The sequence below is a fragment of the Schistocerca cancellata genome, chromosome 3 (genome assembly GCF_023864275.1).
Source record: "Schistocerca cancellata isolate TAMUIC-IGC-003103 chromosome 3, iqSchCanc2.1, whole genome shotgun sequence".
Lineage (NCBI taxonomy): Eukaryota > Metazoa > Arthropoda > Insecta > Orthoptera > Acrididae > Schistocerca > Schistocerca cancellata.
This window is the reverse complement of record NC_064628.1, coordinates 565516874-565542678: the sequence shown is the minus strand read 5'-3', so window position 1 is coordinate 565542678 and position 25805 is coordinate 565516874.

The following is a 25805-nucleotide window of genomic DNA, read 5'->3' as shown; positions in this document are numbered from 1 at the left end:
TGTAAAAGCTCATGAGAAATCGAGCGAGATAGACCATGAAATCTCTAAATTTAAGTTTGTTTATAATGGACCATATAAAGTCATTGGTATACCTCACACAAATGCTTATTGCTTAGAGTATCCAAGCTCTGGAAAGCTATTACGTATACGGAACATTGTAGACCTGAAATTGTACCAACCAAGGATTGATTAATACCACAGAAAGGGTAATTTGTACAGTATGTAAATATAAAGTGTAAGATTTAAGGATGTGCCATGTTTCGATGCGTTTGCCTGACCTAGAGGTCATTAAAGAAGTTGTAATTAATAAGTAATTAATTTTGATTAATCAATTTAATTTTAATCAATTTAATCATGATCTAATCAACTGAAAAATCCAAGCTGCTAGTTTAAGTTTTCAGCTGAGTCACAGTAGATTAAGGAATGTAAATATGATTTTGTAAATAGCTGTAAGATTCCATAAATATGTGATTTACTAGTCATTGCCGATGTACTTAGACGCTGTTTTAAGTTTCAGGCTAGTACATGCGTGTGATGATGGACAGTGTTGAGTTATCCACTGTGATAGTGTTTATGGACTCCTTGAGATTACTCGGGAGTGAGTTTTACCGAAAGAATTCAGTGAAACGGATGTTCTGGAAATGCCGTTACAAGGGCGAGAGAGATCAAGCATGCCGCACAGGCGGGAGCAACAATACTGACGAGGCGGAGCCGCTGTCGGCTCTTGTGTCGCTGTCGGCACTTGTGCCGCTGTCGGCATTATTTGTACTTGCGGGTACGGAAGGCGGAGTTGTTTTTCTTCCCGGACAGCTGATGTGAAAGAATTCTGCTGTCAATATTTATGTTTTTGTCGATCTGCTGTATATTATTTTCTTGTTTAGCGTTAAGTGGGCTTACATGGCGAGAGTATTAATTATGAAAAGGTTATATAAAATGTGTATTCTATTTAATTAATTATTAATTTGCGTATTTTGATATACCTGTTTTTTATGACTATGTACTCTGATTAATTTTGTAAATAGTATCCCATTTCTTGATACTGCTAGGAATTTTGATTTTTAGAATAGCTAAACCATTTTCTATGTTTTCTATGAATTTTAATATGTTGTCAACCTGTTTTATTTTGTGCAAGATAAGAGAGTGGAATAAGATTAGGAGTGTCTCCACTCAATTATAATCGTCTAAAAATTGGTTTATGGTTAATTAGACGAATGCTAAATTTTGTTGATGTTTTGAGCATATGCATTTCCACTGTTTCTTTTTTGGGACATTTTCTGAGTCTGTTTAGGTTACACCAACATCCTCAGACAATGTGGGGCACGTGTAACACCGGAAATGCATATCCTCCTATTTCCATCTATTGTACTATAAATTTGTTTTCCTTATTTTTGTTACCTGAATATATGACATTTCTGTGTCTTTACATATTGTAATTGTTTTACTATTTGCATATATATATATTTATGCATTTACATCGATGTATAATTAGTTTGTTTCGTAAATATTATTTGTATTTTTACGATGGGTCTTGCCTAGGGAAAACTGCTATCAAACGATTACATCGATAGGTCGTGTGAAGAACGAAAGTGTTTAGGATCTTTGGTAGTGTTAACTCTGCCATGTGGAGCGCGGGCTGAGCAGAGAGAGAGTCTGGCTGGAGTAGCGAGTGGAGCAGGTGTGTTGTGTAATGCTCCCGCGAGTTGCCGCGCTTTCAGGGTTTGGCAGCATGTAATTGCGCTCGACTTGCGATGATAGTTTCTGACATGGTGTCGCGGATGGGAAGCATTATCTGGCGCACATGGCAGACCTCAGCTTTTCAAACTGTACCATTTTCTTAACTATAATTACAGCAACTTAGCATGAACCTTTGTTGCTCATTGTCCCAATTGCATTGCCAAGCAGGGTCCCTTCCTTTTCTGAAATGAACCCGAGTGTCGTGGAAATTCAAACGCCAGCATTAAAGTAATAATATAGCATTTCACTGCTTTAATTTCAAAGTTCAGTTAAGGTTTTCATAGCTGGCTACGATATTTAGATTACACAAGCACGAATTAAGAGTGTGAGTTTTGTTACCGTATATTAGCTTACCTGTGACTGCAGCTCAGCTTGGTACGTACTAAATTTTACTACTGTTAATTGTTCAGAATCATTTAATTCAAGTTCTTTGAATCTCATATTTCTAAATTGCGTAGATTCAAGTAGCTTTTGAAATGATTGTTGAGGTAGTCCAAGACTAACCGTATTTTACTGAATTTCGATGTGCTTCAGAAAGAAAGCTCTCTATTAATTTCAGTCACTAAATTAACTTTCGATTTTCCGGTTTTATTAATTCTTTTGCTAAATTAACTCAGAGTGTAGCGAAATTTATTACTTCTGACAAACTTTCAGTTTTCACACTACACTTGTCAACCTTCAGTTGCAACACTTCTAGTGCTAATTATATGTGTAATAATCTTTCTTTTTCAGTTACTATAGTAATTGTCCTTATGACTGGCGACCGTAATTTCCCCCAAATCTCAAATATCTAATTACTGCTAGTTGATTGTTAACGTAATGGCCGCAAATTTACTTTCTTTATTAACTTTAGCCCTTTTTCAAAATTAATTTCCACCAGTTTCACTTGCATTTTTCCTTTCATTTAGATGTAACCCTTTCCTCCCTCTTTACCGACAAATTAACTTCGGTGACGATTGCTTTTCCCAAATTTCCATTAGGTGCACACGGGTTAAATTTTTCACTGCCATTAAGGTCGATAAGTGAGGGAGAGGTTACAGACTCTTCCAAGTTTTTAGAATATTAGATTAAGTTAAGCAGATATTCTTCCAAATTTTCTGTCTCCGATCTGTACTGCATTCTTGGTTAGATTTATAGGTTGAGTATCCAGGGAATATTGTTTTTCTTTCTTACGCCGTAAGTTCTTTCTTTTTGACTGCCACTACCACTGTAATGTTTAATGAAATCACCAATAACATCTTCTTCCTCATATTCTGAATCCTTAAAGAGTCATTCGAAAGATTCTGTGACAGGCCTTAAACTGTTTCTGAATTACTGGTCTCTTCACAAGAGCCTTAACCTGAGCAATCTCGGTTTCTCTCAGATAGCCTTACACGCTCCAGCCACTTTATCTTCTGATGACATATTGTTGTACACTAAGCAGACTTGGGGAACAGTGTACGACTTATACACCCTCAAGTTTGCCTTCTTTTGATTTATGTCAGCCCATACCGTTAAGTCGTTTGTCTTCTTTTCAGTTACATCAGCTCACTGATTAATCTCAAAATAGTCTGAGAATAAGTATCTAATTATTTGATTATATTACTGAGGGCTTCAACTATAGGTGTATGACGTTTAATACTACCTCTGAGCGTCTCAATTGTCGCGTCAACATACAGACTACTGAAACTTCCTGGCAGATTAAAACTGTGTGCCGGACCGAGACTCGAACTCGAGACCTTTGCCTTTCGCGGGCAAGTGCTCTACCAACTGAGCTACCCAAGCACGACTCACGCCCCGTCTTCACAGCGTTAATTCCGCCAGTACCTCGTCTCCTAGCTTCCAAACTTCACAGAAGCTCTACTGCGAACCTTGCAGAACCAGCACTAATGGTTCAAATGGCTCTGAGCACTATGGGACTTCAAAATGGTTCAAATGGCTCTGAGCACTATGGGACTTAACATCTATGGTCATCAGTCCCCTAGAACTTAGAACTACTTAAACCTAACTAACCTAAGGACATCACACACATCCATGCCCGAGGCAGGATTCGAACCTGCGACCGTATTGGTCGCGCGGTTCCAGACTGTAGCGCCTAGAACCGCTCGGCCACCACGGCCGGCTGTAAGCTTAGGGACTGATGACCTTAGCAGTTAAGTCCGATAATATTTCACACACATTTGAACATTTTTTAGGCAGAAGATATGTCACCTCTATGGCGGCGGAAACGAAAGTGTTTGTGTATTTAATATTGGTATTTCTTTCCGACATCATCGAATGTGAAGACTATATTAGGCTTCACCCTTTCAGTTGGCAGGACTGGTCGCTTTGGGTGTCGAATACTGTCAACACCTGAAAGTATTTCCATAAGTAGCTGCTATTTAGGCAGTAATCGTGTTTTTGAAAATAGATAAACGTTCTTGACGTGGAGGCCGTTTGGCTGCATTAGCAGAGATATGAGAACATTTATCTTCCAGCAGTCAGATGAACGAGTAGCAACCGACCTCATACTGTCCAGCAGCTGTGATGCATTCTTCGTAATCTGTTTCTCTGAAGAATTCTCAGGCCAATCATTTGAACAAAGTCTTTCTGAAGAAACTGTTTCATCCATCTGGTCATGTTAACTACTGTGTGATATACTGACTTACACTGGTGAGCCAAAACATTATGACCACATGCTTAATGGCTTGGCCGGCTGGAGTGGCCGAGCGGTTCTAGGCGCTACAGTCTGGAACGGCGCGACCGCTACGATCGCAGGTTCGAATCGAGCCTCGGGCATGGGTGTGTGTGGTGTCCTGAGGTTAGTTAGGTTTAAGTAGTTCTAACTTCTAGGTGACTGATGACCTCAGCAGTTAAGCCCCATAGTGCTCAAAGCCATTTGAACCATTTAATGGCTTATTTGTCCGTCTTTGGAATGAAATACATCGCTGACTCTGCGTATGAGGGATCCGATAGTTCGTTGGTAGGTTAGTGGAGATATGTGGCATGAGATGCCTACGCAAAGGTCATGTAATTCGGGTAAATAACGGGTCGCTGATTTGTGTACGCGATGATGGCGCTCGACAGCGACCCGGATGGGTTCCACGGGATTTACATGAGGCGAATTTGGTCACTGTGAAATCTACGTAGTTCACTATCATGCTCCTAAAACTACTGCAGCACGGTTCTGGCTCCGAGACACGGACAAATATACTGCTGAAAAATCGCATCTCTGTCGGGGAAGATATCAAGCACGAAGTGATACAAATGGTCCGCTGCTGTCAGCATGTCTTCGGCTATTACCACAGGTATCATTGGAACGCAGGAGAATGTCTCCCATTGCACGATACTGCTCCCACCAGCCTATGTCAGAGACGCACTGCACGTTTCGAGCCGCCGTTCACCTTGACCACGGCGTTTGTGGAGACCACCAACGACCTAGTGTAGCAAAAAATGTGATTCACCCGAAGAAACGACACGTTTCCATTGAACGACGTTCGATCCCGATGATCCCGGGCCCGCTGCAGTCGTAATCGACCATGTCGATGGGTCGACATGTGATCACGTAGGCTCCATATTCAACAATGTACAATGAACGGTGTGCTCCGAAACACTTGTACGTGCACCAGCATCGTGCTGTTCCGGCGGAGATGCCATTATCCTTCTACTGCTTTACAGAGCCGACAAGCCTTCGAAGACCACATTCTGTGAAGAGTCGTGTACGACCAACCATTTAGCACCTGTCGGTAGTTTCACTAGCCTTCTACCTCTTTCCCTAGGTACTGACGACAGTTCCACGTAAACATTCGACCACCTCCGTACCGAGCGAGGTGGCTCAGTGGTTAGCACACTGAACTCGCATTCGGGAGGACGTCGATTCAAACTCTCGTCCGCCCATCCTGATTTAGGTTTTCTGTGATTTCCCTAAAGCGCTTCAGGCAAATGCCGTGATGGTTCCTTTGAAAGGACACGCCGACTTCCTTTCCCTCCTTCCCTAATCCGATGGGACCGATGACCTCGCCGTTTGGTCCTCTCCACCTAAATCAACCAACCTACCAGCTCCGTCGTTTCAGAGATATTCTTTCATAGGTTCCTCGAAATAGTAATTTACCATTTGTCAAATTCGTTTATCTCAATGGATTCCCTAATTTACAGCCCATATCTTCGATAGAGTGATCCCCCTTCTTCACGTGCCCTCAACGCCACCAAGCGGCATCCAACGTCGCGGTGGACAGTGGTCATGATGTTTTGGCTTATAAATACATATGGGGTTTTATAGGGAAAAGAAGACTTGATTTGATTAATACAGGTAGACAAGAACAAGAGTGGTTTTAGCTCACTGTCATCCACAACAAAATTGAGTTTCTTGTATTGTTTCACTTCCCGTGATTGTACGAGAAGTAAAGCCAACTTGTACCCCTAAGGAATGGTAGGAGAACATTTACTAATTCCACATTAGACATGATTCATTGAGGCTATGCCGACCCAAATATTCTATCTTTTTGCTCATCAAAGCTTCTTATTGGAAGATTAAATGTCGTGTGATTTCATCCTCCGCGCCAAATAGTCTACACTTGATGGGTTCTTCCTCTATACGTTAAAATTTCTATGGACACTCATGAGTCCCACCAAAAGTTTAGTTCTTTTTCTCTTGAAACATGGCTTCTACATCTACGCATATTTTGCACGAGCTACCATACACTGCGTGACATAATGTACCCTGTATCACTGTTAGTCATTTTCTTTCGTGTTCCTCTCGCAAACAGTCTTAATAACTATATGGCAAGAATAGATTCAGATTCTACGAAAGGTAAGAAGCTGTGTGCATGCCAGGTGCTTTTAGGCCGCGTTTCAGTGAGCCTGCAGCGCATGCAGATAGTTATCGATTTGTGTTAAGATTTCACAAACAGTTTACGCTATAACCGCGTCTCGATGTCAGTTGCTACATAGTTCTCAGCTGTTAGAAACAATTTTCTGCTGGCAGCTGAACAGTTTTTCTGTATATTTGTGTATCCTTAGATTTAAGTTTTCCAACACTGTATGAGCGTGTGTACCGTGTTACTTAAGTACAACTAAATGGTTTGACCAAAAAGGTAGGATAAAGCTGATGTGGAGGAAATTGCAATACGGAATCCCATGGTAGTATATCAGAATCTGATAGTTATACACTCCTGGAAATTGAAATAAGAACACCGTGAATTCATTGTCCCAGGAAGGGGAAACTTTATTGACACATTCCTGGGGTCAGATACATCACATGATCACACTGACAGAACCACAGGCACATAGACACAGGCAACAGAGCATGCACTAGTATACACTAGTACAGTGTATATCCACCTTTCGCAGCAATGCAGACTGCTATTCTCCCATGGAGACGATCGTAGAGATGCTGGATGTAGTCCTGTGGAACGGCTTGCCATGCCATTTCCACCTGGCGCCTCAGTTGGACCAGCGTTTGTGCTGGACGTGCAGACCGCGTGAGACGACGCTTCATCCAGTCCCAAACATGCTCAATGGGGGACAGATCCAGAGATCTTGCTGGCCAGGGTAGTTGACTTACACCTTCTAGAGCACGTTGGGTGGCACGGGATACATGCAGACGTGCACTGTCCTGTTGGAACAGCAAGTTCCCTTGCCGGTCTAGGAATGGTAGAACGATGGGTTTGATGACGGTTTGGATGTACCGTGCACTATTCAGTGTCCCCTCGACGATCACCAGTGGTGTACGGCCAGTGTAGGCGATCGCTCCCCACACCATGATGCTGGGTGTTGGCCCTGTGTGCCTCGGTCGTATGCAGTCCTGATTGTGGCGCTCACCTGCACGGCGCCAAACACGCATACGACCATCATTGGCACCAAGGCAGAAGCGACTCTCATCGCTGAAGACGACACGTCTCCATTCGTCCCTCCATTCACGCCTGTCGCGACACCACTGGAGGCGGGCTGCACGATGTTGGGGCGTGAGCGGAAGACGGCCTAACGGTGTGCGGGACCGTAGTCCAGCTTCATGGAGACGGTTGCGAATGGTCCTTGCCGATACCTCAGGAGCAACAGTGTCCCTAATTTGCTGGGAAGTGGCGGTGCGGTCCCCTACGGCACTGCGTAGGATCCTACGGTCTTGGCGTGCATCCGTGCGTCGCTGCGGTCCGGTCCCAGGTCGACGGGCACGTGCACCTTCCGCCGACCACTGGCGACAACATCGATGTACTGTGGAGACCTCACGCCCCACGTGTTGAGCAATTCGGCGGTACGTCCACCCGGCCTCCCGCATGCCCACTATACGCCCTCGCTCAAAGTCCGTCAACTGCACATACGGTTCACGTCCACGCTGTCGCGGCATGCTACCAGTGTTAAAGACTGCGATGGAGCTCCGTATGCCACGGCAAACTGGCTGACACTGACGGCGGCGGTGCACAAATGCTGCGCAGCTAGCGCCTTTCGACGGCCAACACCGCGGTTCCTGGTGTGTCCGCTGTGCCGTGCGTGTGATCATTGCTTGTACAGCCCTCTCGCAGTGTCCGGAGCAAGTATGGTGGGTCTGACACACCGGTGTCAATGTGTTCTTTTTTCCATTTCCAGGAGTGTATAATGAGTGAGAGGCTGACCTCTGAATTCAATACGCAAGGAACAGAAGATCATACAATACATACAATACCTTTAGCCACAATTAATTCTGAGCAATGTTCAGTTGACGGTAAAAGTGCGCCTACAGTGGTTGGTTGCAGTAATGTGGTACACCTTACGGGGCAGGGTCCAGCAACAACTGATCCCTTGTCAACAATAAAACCAGATTTAATCGACATGCTCTTAGAAAAGCTGGAATTGCAAGACAAGGAACGAGGGAAAAAAGAGTTTCAAACAAAGAACGGGAGGAAAAACAAAGAGTGATAGACAAGGAACGAGAGGAAAGGCCGACAATTATGAAAAGGCAACTTCTCGCCGATTTTGAAACACTGCGGGAAGAAAATAAAGAATTTTAGAGGAGGAGCGAGAGCAAAAACAAATTAGTAGGGAGACAGAGGTCATAACACAGCTAAAGAGCTAGTTTTGACGGGAAATAGTCGCTAGGTTGAATAATGTACTTGATACTCGCGAAAAAGCTCTTGCTGAAAGTACGAGGGAAGATTTTGCTAGTATTCAAAGCGAGATCAGCACTTTGCCAACTGGTTGCAAAGATGTGTCACCGATCGTGAATCAGCTGAGCGCAGATGTAGCAAACACGCATTTAAACCAAAACGATTTAGAGGAAAAGATTAAGCAGTTAACCATATTTGTGGACTAGAGTAGTAAAGATATGAGAGAAATTATTAAGGAGGAGGTTACAATAGGAGTGGAGTATGTAGCTTTGGAAGCAGCCATTGGCAAATGGGAGACCTGCCAAGGTTTGCAAAAACAGTTAGAGGGTATAAAGAGTATAGTTCAATCCACGTTTTCAGCGGGTCAAAAACAGGATAGAAGTCAGGTCGGAGCGTCTGAAAAGGACGTAAAAAGTAATAATATGTATGAGAAAAAGAACGTGTGTGATCCTGTATAATAGTAGGGGAACACACCTTTGCCACAATCAGTCACGTTAGCTCACATTTTCCAAAACTGAACAGGAGTATGACGCATACAGGTAGAACCAGACATTCAGGAAGAAAGCTTAACAAAGCACCGGCAGTTCCAGACATTTAACGAGGATAAGAAAAAACTCGTCGTTAGTTTTTGCTAATAACTTTAGTAGTGTTTTGCTTCGGTCGTGGACAGAGCGGCAAAAGATTCAATTTGCAATTTCATACACAAAGGGGGATTACGTCTTGTGGGCTTTCCACGCTGCTGAAATTTGCAAGACTTTCGCGAAATTTGAGAAGTATTTCTAGGGCATTTCTCGTCAAGTCCTCCGCAAGAACGGTTGAGGAAACTTGCATATAGCCCAGAGGTACATAACCCTAAGCAGAAGATTCTTAGAAAATGTATAGAGAAATGCTTGAATATGACACTGGCAGCCTTCGCAGTGAAATACTCAAAATGAAACACCACAAAATAGTGTGCACATTGTGGCGGTGACTGATGATAATGAGGTGAACCTTCACACGTGTCAAGCTGTGCGCGACCCCTGTAAGCCTTCGGCTGGCGGTCGCGGTACGGGGTGAAGGCGTGCAGTTCAGTGTTCTAAATATGCTAAGCTGTAATGACGGGCAAGGCCTCAGACGGGAACTATCACAGAAAACCGTTAACTGTCTGAAGGAAAATGTGCAATTTGCAGTAAAGAGCAGCATAAATGGCATTCCGGTGCAATTGGTATACCGTTTTCGGTTATCGATAGGAATTTCTTTATACTTGTGCATCAGATTAAAAGGCTACTCATGTTGCCAGATCAAAATTTTAAAGTAATAGGAGCCATTGATGCAAAAGATCAGATACGTAAGTACCAGGTGCAGGCCGAAGTGATATTAGGAAAAGGAGCAAGAGCATGCACTTTTCTATTGAATAATACATCGATCTCTGTTCTCCTGGGATGGGACATTATGCGCAAGAGGGACGCACACGTCGACCTCTCACGTGGACTTAATAGCTTGATGGACCATGGAACTAACTAAGTAGGAAATTAAAGCTGGCTCTCTACAAAACAGTGATCAAACCAGTTCTTATGTATGGCAGCCAGGCATGGGTATTGGCGGAGGCTTTGGAGAAGAAACTAAATATATGGGAAAGGAAAGTGCTGAGGAAGGTTTTTGGTCCTGTAAAGGTTATATATGGAAAATTAGGACTAATGAAGAAATAAGGGCTCAGTAAAAAGAACCTGATTTAGTAATCTCAGTCAAAATGGGAAGGCTAAGATGGTTAGGACGTGCCCAGCTATGACAGAAGAAAGCTTCCCAAAGAAGATGTTGATGGGACATCCTGGTGGTAGAAGAAGGAGAGGACGACCGCGTGTGAGATGATTGGAAGATGTGGAAGCCGACGTGAGAGCTGTGGGAATGAGGAGGTGGCGCAGGCGTGCTGAAGACCGAGACGACTGGATATCTGTGAATGAGAAAGGCAAGTTGGAAATCTGTGATTGAGGAGGCCAAGGTCCTCAGAGGACCACAGTGTCATGGAGGTAGTCATTCTACAAACAGCCACGTTTTTGAGGAAGATAAATCACAACAAGAAATACACACAGATCTACGTTCCTGTTTAAACAGACTTATTCTTCTGTAACCTTAGTTGGTGACAGAATGAACAGCTCCTGTAACGCTACATGATAGCCCGGCGAGTTAGCCTTGTGATCTAACACACTGCTTTCCGGGCGGGAAGGTGTGCCGGTCCCAAGCATGGTTTTTAAGGCAGTTTTTCCATCTGCCTCGGCGAATGCGGGCTGGTTCCCTTATTCCGCCTCAGTTACACTATGTCGGCAATTGCTGCGCAAACACTTTCTCCACGTGTGCATACACCATAATTATTCTACCACGCAAAGGTGTTACACTCGTCTGGTGTGAGACATTCCCAGGCGGGGGGGGGGGGGGGGGGGGGGTCCACTGGGGGTCGAACCGTACAAGAATCTTGTGTTCGGTGTGGGGCGGCTGTGGGTGAGTGGATTGCTGTAGCCTGTTGTGTACCACTGCGGGCTACAGTAGGGACGAAGCCTCTCTGTCGTTTCTAGGTCCCCAACTCATACAATACAATGCAAACACAATATGATTATACAGAACCTGTAAAAATGTAACAGCTGGAATACTTCTACAGAGACAGGTATATGTTTTATTCACGAAACCCCACCAGAGTGGCACAGCATTGTGTAACTGCGGCTGCATATCGTGGCTTACCATCACTTCCAGCTCGCAACTGCTGACGCTGCTTTGCATTTAAGTACTGCCATGAGATAACTGCCTGGAAAGTATCTGACCAATTACATTGTCTATATTTACACAAATACTGCACAGAACAGTGGCCCCTTAACGACAAGCGAAACAATAACTTTCTGTACACACAGTGATTCTCATTGCACTGAGGGAGAGTCTAAGCCATTGCTGCACCACTGCGCTCATGTCCACTGATTGGCCAGAACATTATGCCCTCGTACCTAATAGCCAGAATGTCCACCTAGGCACAGATAACGGCAGCAACGCGTCTTGGTAAGGAAGTAATGAGGCCTTGGCAGCTCACTGGAGGGAGTTGACACCACATCTGCACACACATGTCATTCCTGTAAGTACCGAGGAAGGGGCAATGAACTCTGACGCCACGTAATGTGCAATCATATCCCAGATGTATTCCATAGGGTTCAGATCTGGCGAGTTGGGGGGGGGGGGGGGAGGGGCAGCATAACTATTCGAACTCACCACTGTGTTCCTCCACCACACTCCTCGCGTTGTGACATGATGCATTATACAGTTGATAAATTGAACTGCCATCGAGAAACGTTTCGTCATTGAGGGATGTACATGGTTTGCAAACAGTGTACTATATTGCTTGGCCATCATGGTGGCTTGCACACTCCACTGTACCTATGAATGCACACGTGAACGTTCTCCAGAGCGTGATGGAGCTGCCGCCTACTTGTCTCTGTTCCGCAGTACAGATGTCAAAGAGCTGTTCCGCTGGAGGCAACGGATTCTCGTCCTCTCATCGGCGCGATGAAGAAGGCATCATGATTCATCAGACCTTGCAACGCTCTACCACTGCAACAACGTCCAGTACATTTCAGTCATTTTTGCCGATGCTGTGATGTTAACATGGCACATCCATGAGCCGTCAGCTACGGAGGCCCATCACTAGTGAGTGTTTCGTGTATTGTGTGTTGAGATACACTTGTATTCTGCTCAGAATTAAACTTTGACATTAGTTCTATCCCAGCTCACTGCCTGGCCCCTTATACCAGTCTGCCGAGCCTATGACGTTTGACATCTATAATGAGAAGTGTCTGCCCAACCCCACAACGTATCGAAGTGATTTCACCTTGGTTTCGCCACATGTTGAAGACACTCACCACAGCACTCAAACACCTGACAAGTCGTGCAGTTTCCGAAATTTTAGTACTGAGCCTTCGGACCGTGACAATCTGCCCTCAGTCATACTCACATAGACGGTTTGCCTTCCCCATTCTACACACGTACAACACACTCACTGATACTACATGCGCCATGCGAGTGTCTCTAAAAAATAGTTCAAATGGCTCTGAGCACTATGCGCCTTTACTTATGAGGTCATCAGTCGCCTATAACTTAGAACTAATTAAACCTAACTAACCTAAGGACAACACACACATCCATGCCCGAGGCAGGATTCGAACCTGCGACCGTAGCGGCAGCTCGGTTCCAGACTGTAGCACCTAGAACCGCACGGCCACTCCGGCCGGCGCGAGTGTCATTCCTCACCAGGTGACAATGCTATCCCATGGACGGGCTTATATCGACAGTTAGGTCAGTAGTCATAACGTGCTGGTTGATCAGTGCGTATGAGCAGCTTATGGCTGCCCTTACAAGAAGCAATGTAAACAATGCCCTCCAATCTCGCCCCACGTACACAGTGGCACGTGAAGACTGAGGCACTTCGTGTTACCTGTTGCAGCTGGTCACTTGTGGATGCTCTGCCCTCCACCTCAACGTGCAAGGACTCTGACTCTATGTAAGCCTCCCATACCTATCATGATTAATAATATGCTCTGACATCGTCCTTACCCCTATATATTCGACCAGAAAATATGCCCGAATTTCCATCCCTTATGAAAGTTTTTATACGTTAGCAATATATTTCATCTGTTTCACGAAAATTCGCGTTCAATTCTGGTTTGACATTTCTAAAACTTTTCCGGCGTTACAACAGAATCAGCTTTGATTGATGTATCGATATTGTAAATTCGGCAGATGGGTCTCCCCTTGTTTTAAAATTCACTATCGTAATGATGAAACTCGTGTCATCCCTTTATTTACAGGACTACTTCAGCACAGTTAATAATAAGGTGATTGCAAATAGAGAAAAGGCAGAGGCTCCCTCACCACCAACTGATTGTGCTAAATCAGTCACACACGTTACACGAAAATTAAAAAAATGTATAAAAAGTCATATATTTTAATTCGACACTGAACCGTGACAGCTTTATTTCGTCTTTTCTTCCCCTTCATTTGCTGGCGTCCCGCTAGGTATATCATGAATTATCCTTAGCTTCATGTGAGTTATTGCGGCGCAGAGGCTTGAAAACGCGCGAGAGCGTGTGGAGATCGGAAGCGCCTGGGTATGTGGCGAGAGGGCAACACGGACAGTGGTCAGCCAGTCGGCTGTGGGGCCCGTTGCCTCTATTTCTGCGGGAACTGATCCATTACGAGTGTACCGTTAGTAGCTGCATCGAAGTTTACACAACCCCCTTCAGTGTACTTCAGCTGTATTGTCTTCCCCATGTCCATGCTGTGCGCTTTTGGTGGCTGGCGTTTTGCATTGAGCTAAAATTGTGGAATAACGACTTCTTGATGTAGCAGTGGCTGATATCACTCACGCTGTGATATCCCCGCCTCTGTGACTCTCGCTTTATAGATATTAAAAAAAAATTCATGTGTTGTAATTATTGTCAACCACAAGTTAGAACTTATTCCGCAATTGTAACGGTGGCTGCTTGCCATTGTAGGTGCCCGTCAGACCGTGTGTTGTTACTTTCATCTTTAACGAAATTGGCTATTTAGTGCTGTTAAATTGCTCATTAGCTCTATGGTAAATTTGGTTTATTAAGTGCTTGTTTTAACCGCCTTGGGATATTTTCTTGGATTTATTACTTAATCTTTTAATTATTTTAACGAAATTTGTCGAACTAATGTATGCTGTTGAAATTGTGTTTTAGATCATTCTGAAATCTAGGTGCCATGGAAGACAGCCTTTCTTGTAAATGCTAACAATTAAGTACTACCTCCCAGAGGTAAGCTTGTGTTTCTTACAGAAATTTCAGTTTGTTGGGAACAAGTTTCTGCCTGTGAAGCCTAGGTGTCTTATTGACTGTTTTTCTGTTTGAAGTAGCTTTCTGAGATTAATGATTTCACACTATTCAGTTAACTTGTTTCAGGGCAGACGTTTATTACGCCATCATTTTATCGTTTTATGTTGTTAGGCGGCCGGCTACGTTCATTCAACCACCAGCCCCACCACAGGTCTTCCTTGTAGACAACTCCATCACCTGCGAACATCCGACATCCAAAACAAATACTCTGCAAGCCTTGTACAGTGCATGGTGGACTGTACATGGTACAAGTATTATTGATTACTCTTTCATCCCATTCACACGCACTAATCGAGTGAGAAATGATTGCATATATAGCTCCATCCGTACCTTAATCCACCGTAATTAATGATAACTTTTTACCCATCATATATTGAAATGGACTATGCCAACTTTTACGATCCTAGCAGCATTAACATTATGCAGTTGCCTCTCAGATCAGCCACATAACACGACCAGAAGTGATTTCACATGACTGGCAGACAACAACTATGTAGTATTGAGCTCTCGAATAGATGTTACTGTTCACCAGGATGTATCATTCAACCACCAGTAGATGTACGCATGACAATGTAAGGATAGAAGCTGACAATGGCCGCCCACTTATAGCAGAAATTAAGAATGTATGGTGAAACACGATGGTGAGTCTCATTCAGATCCACTGAGAGAAGCTGAGTGGCAAACTGACATATAACAAGGGACATTTGACAGCTAAGCACGGTACACATTGTCTCGGAATTGTGTTTGGTTCAGCTACATTAAAATTAACAGTATCAGAGCGATGACAAAGCGTATTTCTAAAGCATCAAAGTGTCTGCAGGGAGCGGTATGTGCTGCAGTTGAGCGTGAGTACGACCTTTTTATTGTTTTGCTTAAGATAGTGGAAGGATTGATATGGCAGACATGCTTCTTTTGATTCCGATCACACAATCATTCCAACATCAAAGAAAGCCCATTGCAAGACGGTATATCTACTCCAACAGGTATTGGTTTCCACTGACCCCAAACCACCGCCATTTGCGGCTTCAGTGGTGTCAAGCGTGAGCTCATTGGAGGGCAGCGTGGAGGTCAGATGTATTTCCTGACAAAAAATGATTCTGCCTCGGTGCCGGTAATGGCTGTATATTGGTTAGATAGAAGCCAGCTGGGGGTCTGCAGCAAACCTGTCTGCATGCTACACGCACTGAAACTGGAGTTATGGTCTGGGATGTGACTCCATATGACTGCAGGAGTACTCTCTTGGTTATCCCACGCACCCTGACCACAGAATTTTACATGAGTCTGGCGATTCGACCAGTTGTGGTGCCATACATGAATAACATTCCAAGGGGTGTTTTCCTACCGGACAGCACTCGCCCACGTTTCTTCTTTTTTAATCATTAGTCTCCTTACTGGCTTGATGCGGCCCGCCATGAATTCATCTCCTGTGCCGATCTCTTAGAGTAGCCCTTGCAACCTATGTTCTCATTTATCTGGAGAAAGTATTCCAATCTCTGTCTTCCTCTTTAGCTTTTGCCCTCTACAGCTCCCTCTAGTAACACGGATGTCATTCCCTGATGTCTTAGAGTTCCTATCATCCTGTCCCTTCCTCTTGTCAGTGTTTTCCACATATTCCTTTCCTGTACGATTCTGCGCAGAACCTCCTCATTCCTTACCTTATCAGTCCACCTAATTTTCAACAGGCGCCTGTAGCACCACATCTCAAATGCTTCGATACTGTTCTGTTTCGGTTCCCCCACAGGCTATGTTTCACTGCCACACAATATCATTCTCCAAACACACATTCTCATAAATTTCTTCCACAAATTAAGGCCTATATTTGATACTATTAGATTTCACTTAGCCAAAAATCCCGTGTTTGTCCCCCTCGCTCCACCCGTCATTAATTATTTTGCTGACTAGGTAGTAGAATTCCTTAGCTTCATCTACTTCGTGACCATAAATCCTGATGTTAAGTTTCTCGCTTTACTCCTTTCTGCTACTTCTCATTGCTCTTGTCTTTCTGAGTTTTGCTCTCAGTCCATATTCTGTACTTATTAGACCGTTCATTCCATTTAGCTGGTCATGTAATTCTTCTTCACTTTCACTCAGGATAGCAATGTCATCAGCGAACCGTATTATTGACATCCTTTCACCTTGACATAGTCGGTGTCACCCTTTCGTCAGAATCAGTTGCATAACGATTGGGATTCATGGTTCCAGTTTTGTGGCACCATACGATTAGCTTGTTGGTACGCAAAAAGCGTATGGGTCCTGAAGATGGCACAATGAATTGCTGAAACTGGTAACGTTCGATATAAAATAAAAGAACCTAAAGGATACGGCTGTTGGTAAAGTTTATTGAATTGAGAAACGGATACAAGTCGTCCACGTAACTCTGTTGCAATCGTATATTCTCTGTTGTGTGTTGATATGTTACCATGGCCTGTTCGATCACCAAATTTGTCTCCAGTCGAGCACATATGGGACATCACCTGACGGCAACTCCATCGTCATCCACAGCCAGCATTAACTGTCCCTGTATTGACCGACCAAATGCAACAGGCATGGAATTCCATCTGTCAGACTGACGCCCGGATCCTGCTAAACGCAATGCACGCACGTTTGCATGCTTTCATTCAATATTCTGGAGGTTACACCAGTTATTAATGTATCAGCGGTTCACATTTGCACTGGCTTATCTCGCACTTACAAAAACCTTCGACAGGGCGCACTTATGTATAAAGTGCGCCAGTCACACAAACAATGTCTTTTCCCATTCCATTGTTGTTTCACAACTGCGAGCCCCTTACCTATTCCTTCATTACTTCTTCAACTAACACAGTGACGTCCGATTCAGTAACAGTAATAAAAAATAGACAGCGAGTTACATGAGAAAAAATTTACGATAGTGCAAGAAAATGATGCAAATGTAAAGCTAACACCATAATCTCACATTGAGGCGTTTATCCACGAAATCACTAGTAATAAAATAAGCGGTTGGCAGGAATCTGAGAGAAGTGAATCGGACACAACATTACCGGTTACTATAGCAGGAGAGGGCGCTAGAGCATGACGTTTGAGGAACAGTACCACACTCTAGGAGGAAACCATGCATACTGTAATTGTAGCTCTATAGTACAGCGCGTATTAGACCGCGTGTCTCTGTAACAATGTATCACTGAATAAATGGGCTCTATCATGGAAACCATGCATTTACGGACATACGTTCATCCATTTTTGTTCCGTGTCCTCTCATCGATCAATCCCTACAATTTGTACACGGTGGAAGAAATCACCCTGTATTAAAGGTGGCAGGTTGCCCACCCACTACTACAGCACGCTGTGAAAGTACCGGCAAAAAATGGTTTTCAAATCATCTTTTTAGTTTCATTCAAAATGTGTGACTGATTTAGCACAGCCAGTTGGTGATGAGAGGGCCACTGCCTTTTCTCTATCTGTAATCACTTTATTGACTGTGCATAAGCAAACCGTGTCTTTAGAAACTTTCACCTAAATCAACCCCCCATGAACCATAAACCTTGCCGTTGGTGGGGAGGCTTGCGTGCCTCAGCGATACAGACAGCCGTACCGTAGGTGCAACCACAACGGAGGGGTATCTGTTGAGAGGCCAGACAAACGTATGCTTCCTGAAGAGGGACAGCAGCCTTTTCAATAGTTGCAGGGGCAACAGTCTGGATGACTGACTGATCTGGCCTTGTCACACTAACCAAAACGGCCTTGCTGTGCTGGTACTGCGAACGGCTGAAAGCAAGGGGAAACTACGGCCGTAATTTTTTCCGAGGGCATGCAGCTCTACTGTATGGATAAATAATGATGGCGTCCTCTTGGGTAAAATATTCTGGAGGTAAAATAGTCCCCCATTCGGATCTCCGGGCGGGGACTACTCAGGAGGACGTCGTTATCAGGAGAAAGGAAACTGGCGTTCTACGGATCGGAGCGTGGAATGTCACGCCCCTTAATCGGGTAGGTAGGTTAGAAAATTTAGAAAGGGAAATGGATAGGTTAAAGTTGGATATATTGGGAATTAGTGAAGTTCGGTGGCAGGAGAAACAAGACTTTTGGTCAGGTGAATATAGGGTTATAATTACAAAATCAAATAGGGGTAATGCAGGAGTAGGTTTAATAATGAATAAAGCAATAGGAATGCGGGTAAGCTACTACAAACAGCACAGGGAACGCATAGTTGTGGGCGAGATAGACACGAAGCCCACGCCTACGACAATAGTACAAGTCTATATGCCTACTAGCTCTGCAGATGACGAAGAAATTGAAGAAATGTATGATGAAATAAAAGAAATTATTCAGATAGTGGAGGAAGACGAAAATTAAATAGTCATGGGTAACTGGAATTCGATAGTAGGAAAAGGAAGAGAACGTAGTAGGTGAATATGGATTGGGGTTAAGAAATGAAAGAGGAAGCTGCCTGGTGGAATTTTGCGCAGAGCACAACTTAATCATAGCTAACACTTGGTTCAAGAATCATAAAAGAAAGTTGTGTACATGGAAGTATCCTGGAGATACTAGAAGGTTTCAGATAGATTATATAATGGTAAGACAGAGATTTAGGAACCAGGTTTTGAATTTTAAGACATCTCTGGGGGCAGATGTGGCCTCTGACCACAATCTATTGGTTATGAACTGCAGATTAAAACTGAAGAAACTGCAAAAAGGTGGGACTCTAAGCAGATGGGACCTGGATAAACTGAATAAACCAGAGGTTGTACAGAGTTTCACGGAGAGCATAAGGGAACAATTGACAAGAATGGGGGAAAGAAATACAGTAGAAGACGAATGGGTAGCTTTGAGGGATGAAGTAGTGAAGGCAGCAGAGGATCAAGTAGGTAAAAAGATGAGGGCTAGAAGAAATCATTGGCTGACAGAAGAAATATTGAATTTAATTGACGAAAGGAGAAAATATAAAAATGCAGTAAATGAAGCAGGCAAAAAGAGGAACAAACGTCTCAAAAATGAGATCGATAGGAAGTGCAAAATGGCTAAGCAGGCATGGCTAGAGGGCAAATGTAAGGATGTAGATGCTTATCTCACTAGGGGTAAGATAGATACTGCCTACAGGAAAATTTAAGAGACCTTTGGAGAAAAGAGAACTACTTGTATGAATATCAAGAGCTCAGATGGAAACCCAGTTCTAAGCAAAGAAGGGAAAGCAGAAAGGTGGAAGGAATATTGTAAGTAGGCTGTTTATATTTTCTTATTGGCAACGTTACGTAGCGCTCTGTATGAAAATCACTGGCTGTGCTGTGTGCAGTCTGTGGCTAGTTTGCATTGTTGTCTGCCATTGTAGTGTTGGGCAGCGGCAGCTGGATGTGAACAGCGCGTAGCGTTGCGCAGTTAGAGGTGTGCCGCCAGCAGTGGTGGATGTGAGGAGAGAGATGGCGGAGTTTTGAAATTACATATATTATGACTTGTGATGATATTAAGGCAAATACATTGTTTGTTCTCTATTAATATCTTTCATTTGCTAACTATCCCTATCAGTAGTTAGTGCCTTCCGTAGTTTGAATTTTTTATTTAGCTGGCAGTAGTGGCGCTCGCTGTATTGCAGTAGTTCGAGTAACGAAGATTTTTGTGAGTTAAGTGATTTCTGAAAGGTATAGTTTAATGTTACTCAGGGCCATTCTTTTGCAGGGATCTTTGATAGTCAGATTGCGTTGCGCTAAAAGAAACACGTTGTGAACAGGGAAGCATTATCGATCGATCGGTCGGCAACAGCTCGCCTCAGGAATCCGAAATGACAGGACACAATTTTACAAATACTGTAGATTCAGGTTTTGCGTTCTCGCCGTTTTCTCAAATAAGTCAAGACACATTTTCAGCTTGTCAAAATATGAATGTTGTCGGTGCAAATGCACTGCTGAAAAGCGTAGAGGAACAGATTCCAGACACTAATGCATTGTTATTACAACTAATGCAACAAATGGAACAAAATCAGAGACAAACACAGCAAAAGCTTCAAAAGTTAGACAAAATGGAACAAAATCTTCAAAAGTTAGACACAATGGAACAATACCAGAGATAAACACAGCAACAGTTAGACACAGTGGAACAAAATCTTAAAAAGTTAAGACACAATGGAACAAAATCTTCAAAAGTTAGACACCACACTTGAACAAACACGTGAAAATTTAACTACTGAGTTACATAACATTGAATCGAAATGTCAAAAAGTCTGTAATGACGTAAAAACACAAATTTGTGAGCATTTCCGACCTATTTTTTCGCGTCATGAAAATGCATTACAGAATCACGAAGCAGCCATAAAAGAACTGCAAACTATTGTTCATGAAAATCATGAGACCTTACAAGCTAAAATGGACTCAGTTGCATCTACCGATTCGGTTACGCAACTTGCAAAAACTCAGGAAAACTTAAAGGACACAGTAGATACTCTGAAAATTGGTTCAGAAAGACACATGGAGGAAATTAGTTCATTATCAGAGAAAGTAGTTGAACTTTCGGATCAGCTAAATAATTTATCTGCGAAGGTAGATGATAATCTGAATGACACAAAACCGGTAGTCTTTAATGACACAGAAGAGTATGAACAAATAAGAAAATTCAAACAAAATCAAAATCAAATCAATACACAGTACAAAAGAGAAATCCGGGAAGTACAAGATCAGCTGACACAGGTAATACAAGAATTACGCATTTCAGAGGACACTCGCGCTCCAATACGGGAAGAGGGACATAGAAATATGGAACAACCACAAAATAATAACACAGGGCATTTCAGAAGTTATGAAAGAAATTGGCAAGGTACACCGAATTTTGAGATGGAACCGCCGACACGACGTAACAATGACCGACATGCTACTCGCCGACACGATGATTTTGACTATAAGCTGTTCATTACTACACGTAAATTCAAAACGTTTAAGAATTCTGCCAACGACATTCATCCACAAGCGTGGCTCCATCAATTCTCTCATTGTTTTCCTCCCAACTGGGCATTGGAGCACAGGTTAGAATTTATGTGTGGCTACTTGGAGAATGAACCAGCTGTAAGAATGCGATCGGTCATTCACGATTGTCACAGTGAAGGAGAATTTTACCATGCGTTCCTCTCAGCATATTGTTCACAAGCTACACAAGACCGAGTAAAACATAGCATCATGATGATGAAACACTTTGAACAATCTGAATTTTCCAGTCTTGTCAAATATTTTGAAGACATGTTGCACTAGAATCAGTACCTGTCAAACCCATACAGCCCCTCAGAACTCATCCGCATTTGCTTAATCAAATTACCTGAACATTTACTGCATATTATTTTAGCAGGACATTGCAAAGACGACATTGAAGCTTTTCAGGGACTCTTACAAGAATTAGAAATTGACACAGACAGTCGCGGGATGCGAAAACAGGACAACAATCACTACAGGTCACATCCGTCACAATTCCGTGACGACAGAAACAATAACTGGACACGACAATTCTATTCTTACCACGTAAATCGTGACCAAAAGAGACACCACCCGTATGACAACCACTGGCAGAGTAATAGTTACAGAGAGAGATCGCATTTCCATAGTAATGAATATGACAGAGACACTCATAGAAACAGACAATTTGGCAACCAGAACAATTATTATCATGAGAGACAGAATAATTTCAGACGCAACAGTTCAGTGCGCAGTTACGATTCAGGGAGAAATTATCCACCACGTGACCGACACGAAAGAAACTGTGTAAACTACCGACAAAACGACAGACCTGAATTCCATCAGAACTGGCGAGCTTCAAACAGGGAAGAGCCGTTTCGTCAAAGCGAATTTGTAGAAGTTAGGTCTCCTAATCCCAGGAACGACGCGCGCGAACAAAGAAACAGACAATGACTCGCACCGCAGGCAGCCACTTGCGCCCGCTGGCTCAGTGCAAAATAACATAGACGCTAACCGTGAGCAAAATTCCAGCATTCTCTATGGACGAATACCGCATGATAATTTCATTCAAGTTGAAACTCTGCGTACTGAGAAGAGCAAAGGGTTACACCACATCTCACATGTAAAACCGTTTATTGAGAGATAAACTGTTTTTTTATTTAGTCTTTGCTATAAAATTTTTCACTTCTCGTTATTAGTACTCTTTCTCAATCTTAGTATCTGTTAACATGCAACAATGTTTTGAAGTTCAATATCCACTCAAGAACCAAGAGAACTTATTTAAACAGAAATTACGAATGCATTGTTATTGCGAACAGACGACACAGTGTTATTGTGTGTGCACATTTTTGCTTGTTACTTGCACGATTAGAACAATTACCAGTACTGCTAATGAGATTTTAATGCAACATTTTGGGTTACTGGAAAATACATTTGGGATTTAAAGTACTTTCTGTGAGATTAAAGATGACTTAGTATTTGGTTTCTTTGACAGCTACACGGTTATATTACGACACTACTGATGTGTGACATAATTTACATTGTTGCTTTTGCGGTGTATCTGTTTTATATCTGCACAGTTTTTCTGAATTCTTCTGGAAAGTAAAACATGTTTAGTAGTAACTTTTGTGGTATAGCTACAAGGAGACAGCCTTTTCTGTAGCACAACAATACGTTACAGCACAGTACTTTCTTCATCATGGCAATAAGCGTAATAAGTAAAGATATCTATATGCAAAGCATTTCACTTTTGTTTATCATGAGGTAAGTACATTGACTTCTGCAGAACTTATCTTTCGGAGGATAATAACTACGACACTTCCACACAGATGATCTTACAGCAAGACGCATATTTAGCGCTAGAGGACACGTATTTGAGTGATTAATTTTCTACTTAAATCATTTATTTTTTAAGATTTTTGAGGTACAATGATACAAAGGTTTTCCATAATACATTTCATTCCATTCTTGTAATCTGTAACACCTGAGGGTATAATTACATTAATCCTCAGGGGGGTACATGCTTACTTTGTGTACCATGTGTTTGGCAAGCACAAGGAACCCTAGCTAATATGGTATTTGCTTATACAACTTTACACATCGGTACCATATTTCTCTAACACACAAATTACACAGCTATCTGATCATTTAACTGAGAGATAAACATTTTTTTTACTACAACAGTGACAGATGTTTATGTAATTACACCATTGGATAACTTCACACTTACGAAATTGTATTTTGTCTGTACTTTGTGAACGGTTCATTTTTTTTCGAAACCATTGTGATACTATGAGAGCTTTGAATGATGTATTTGGTATGAGATCATGATTTTTAAAGTACGTTTGAGGTAGATGACACTATTTAAATGAGCAGAGAATTCTTTTTAGGTTTTGAAATTATTGGAGGAAGCTACGACGATTTTGAGATTTGACTGAGGTGTTATGATGTTATTTTTACGACGACGATGTGTATTATGCTGTTGAGGTATGTTTATGTCAATAAGATGATGCTACCATATATGAGGAATGTGATTACGTGTTTATATGTATATGAATAATGAATAGAAGTTAGGGACTCTTGACTTGTGAAAAAGGATGTTGGAAACCAAGAATCGTACTTTAAGAGTTATGAAATGTGTGTAAATGCGTGAATGTATCACAATGCCGGCGAAAATTTTTTTGGACACTGTGATATTCATAGGATTTTGTTTCTACACATTTGCACCGTAAATTCTCGACCTGTGAAATTTTTATATGAGACTGTCACTGTAGCGGAAACTGCTGTCGTAAATATTTCCGTAAGAAAGTTAAGTGACCACCTGCACGTGCGTCGTGGGCACACAGCTGTGTCAGACACCTGGAGAACAAGCCATTAGGGTGTGCCTTTCTGGAAGCACAGGTAGAAAAAAAAAGGGAGGCCATTATCCTCGCTATTGACATTTCCTTGTTGAAAGCATACTGTGGAGCTCGTAATTTATGATATTTACTGAAATGCCTAATGAAATGACGAGAAATATTTTTACATCTGCACACCTGATTACGACAAGCGTCTTTCTACGAGAGTTGAGAGAATTTCTACTATTTTATGAAATGTCACATGACTATTGAATGATATTTTTATGCTTTGCTTTTCGTAGTTGCTTATTTCACTTGATATCTGGTTTCCAGCTGTGTTGCAGCAATGCTTTTATAAAATAAAATGCATTTGCTAATGTGAACACTTTCTGTCAACAGATCTATTAAATAATAATTTTGTAATCCACATTCTTTAAAAAAGGAGCACTTGGAAAGGAAAGAACAATAAGAAGGGACTAGTAACAGTAACTGGACACATAATTTTCTTTTCAAGTACATGGTAATATTTTTTTTTTACAATAAGTTGTTGTGGTGCACCACTTTAATTGCATAGACATTAAGATGTGAATATACATTTCCCTTATCTGCATTGTTGTTTTTACTGTAATATTTTTTCTGCTTGAGCTATGTCATGTTTAGATGTAAGTTGCTGCTGCCAATTTGAATTTTTTGTCATTGATGTTTTTGTTAATTTGTTATGTGCTACTGCATTGCCTCATCCCTTAGTTTAGCATCTGAGCTCAGTAGATTTAAGTTAGCTTAAGAGGGGTAGACTATATAAGAAACTGACTATGGAGAATAGGTAAAGATTGCATTGCGAAGTTATATCAAAAAGATTTGGGCCAAAATGAGTATTGTACAATGAGAAACAATTATTTTGAAAGAAATATGAATAGAATACAGAAAGGAGGTATAGATAGGACTTTTTGGGAATAATAATGAACGAAGGGAGATCTCCATGCAAAATACTGCAGTAAAACAAACCCTGTCCTTTCCTTTTGTGTCATCCCTCTATATGTTTGTGTACCCTTGTGTATTTGTGTTTTTCCTGTCTTTATGTGTTTAGCTGATGAGAGCTATGTTGTAGAATTTTTCTAATACTATGTTATTTACTTTGTAAAGATGTTGAGACATTATTTATTCTGTTTTGTTTTAATACTCATGTGTAAAGTTGATGTTTCAAAAGTTATTCTGATCCTTTATGTATTTACTTATGTCATAATTCCTGTAACACTGATGTATATGTTTATTTCCATTCTGTTGTAAAGCCTGTACTACAAATGTTATCTGTATTGTTATATTCTTTAATGATGTATTTTGTACCTTGTAATTGTATTCTCATGTTATAACATTGTAATTGACACCAGTTCATCAAATTAAGTAACTTGTAAGCATTCATTT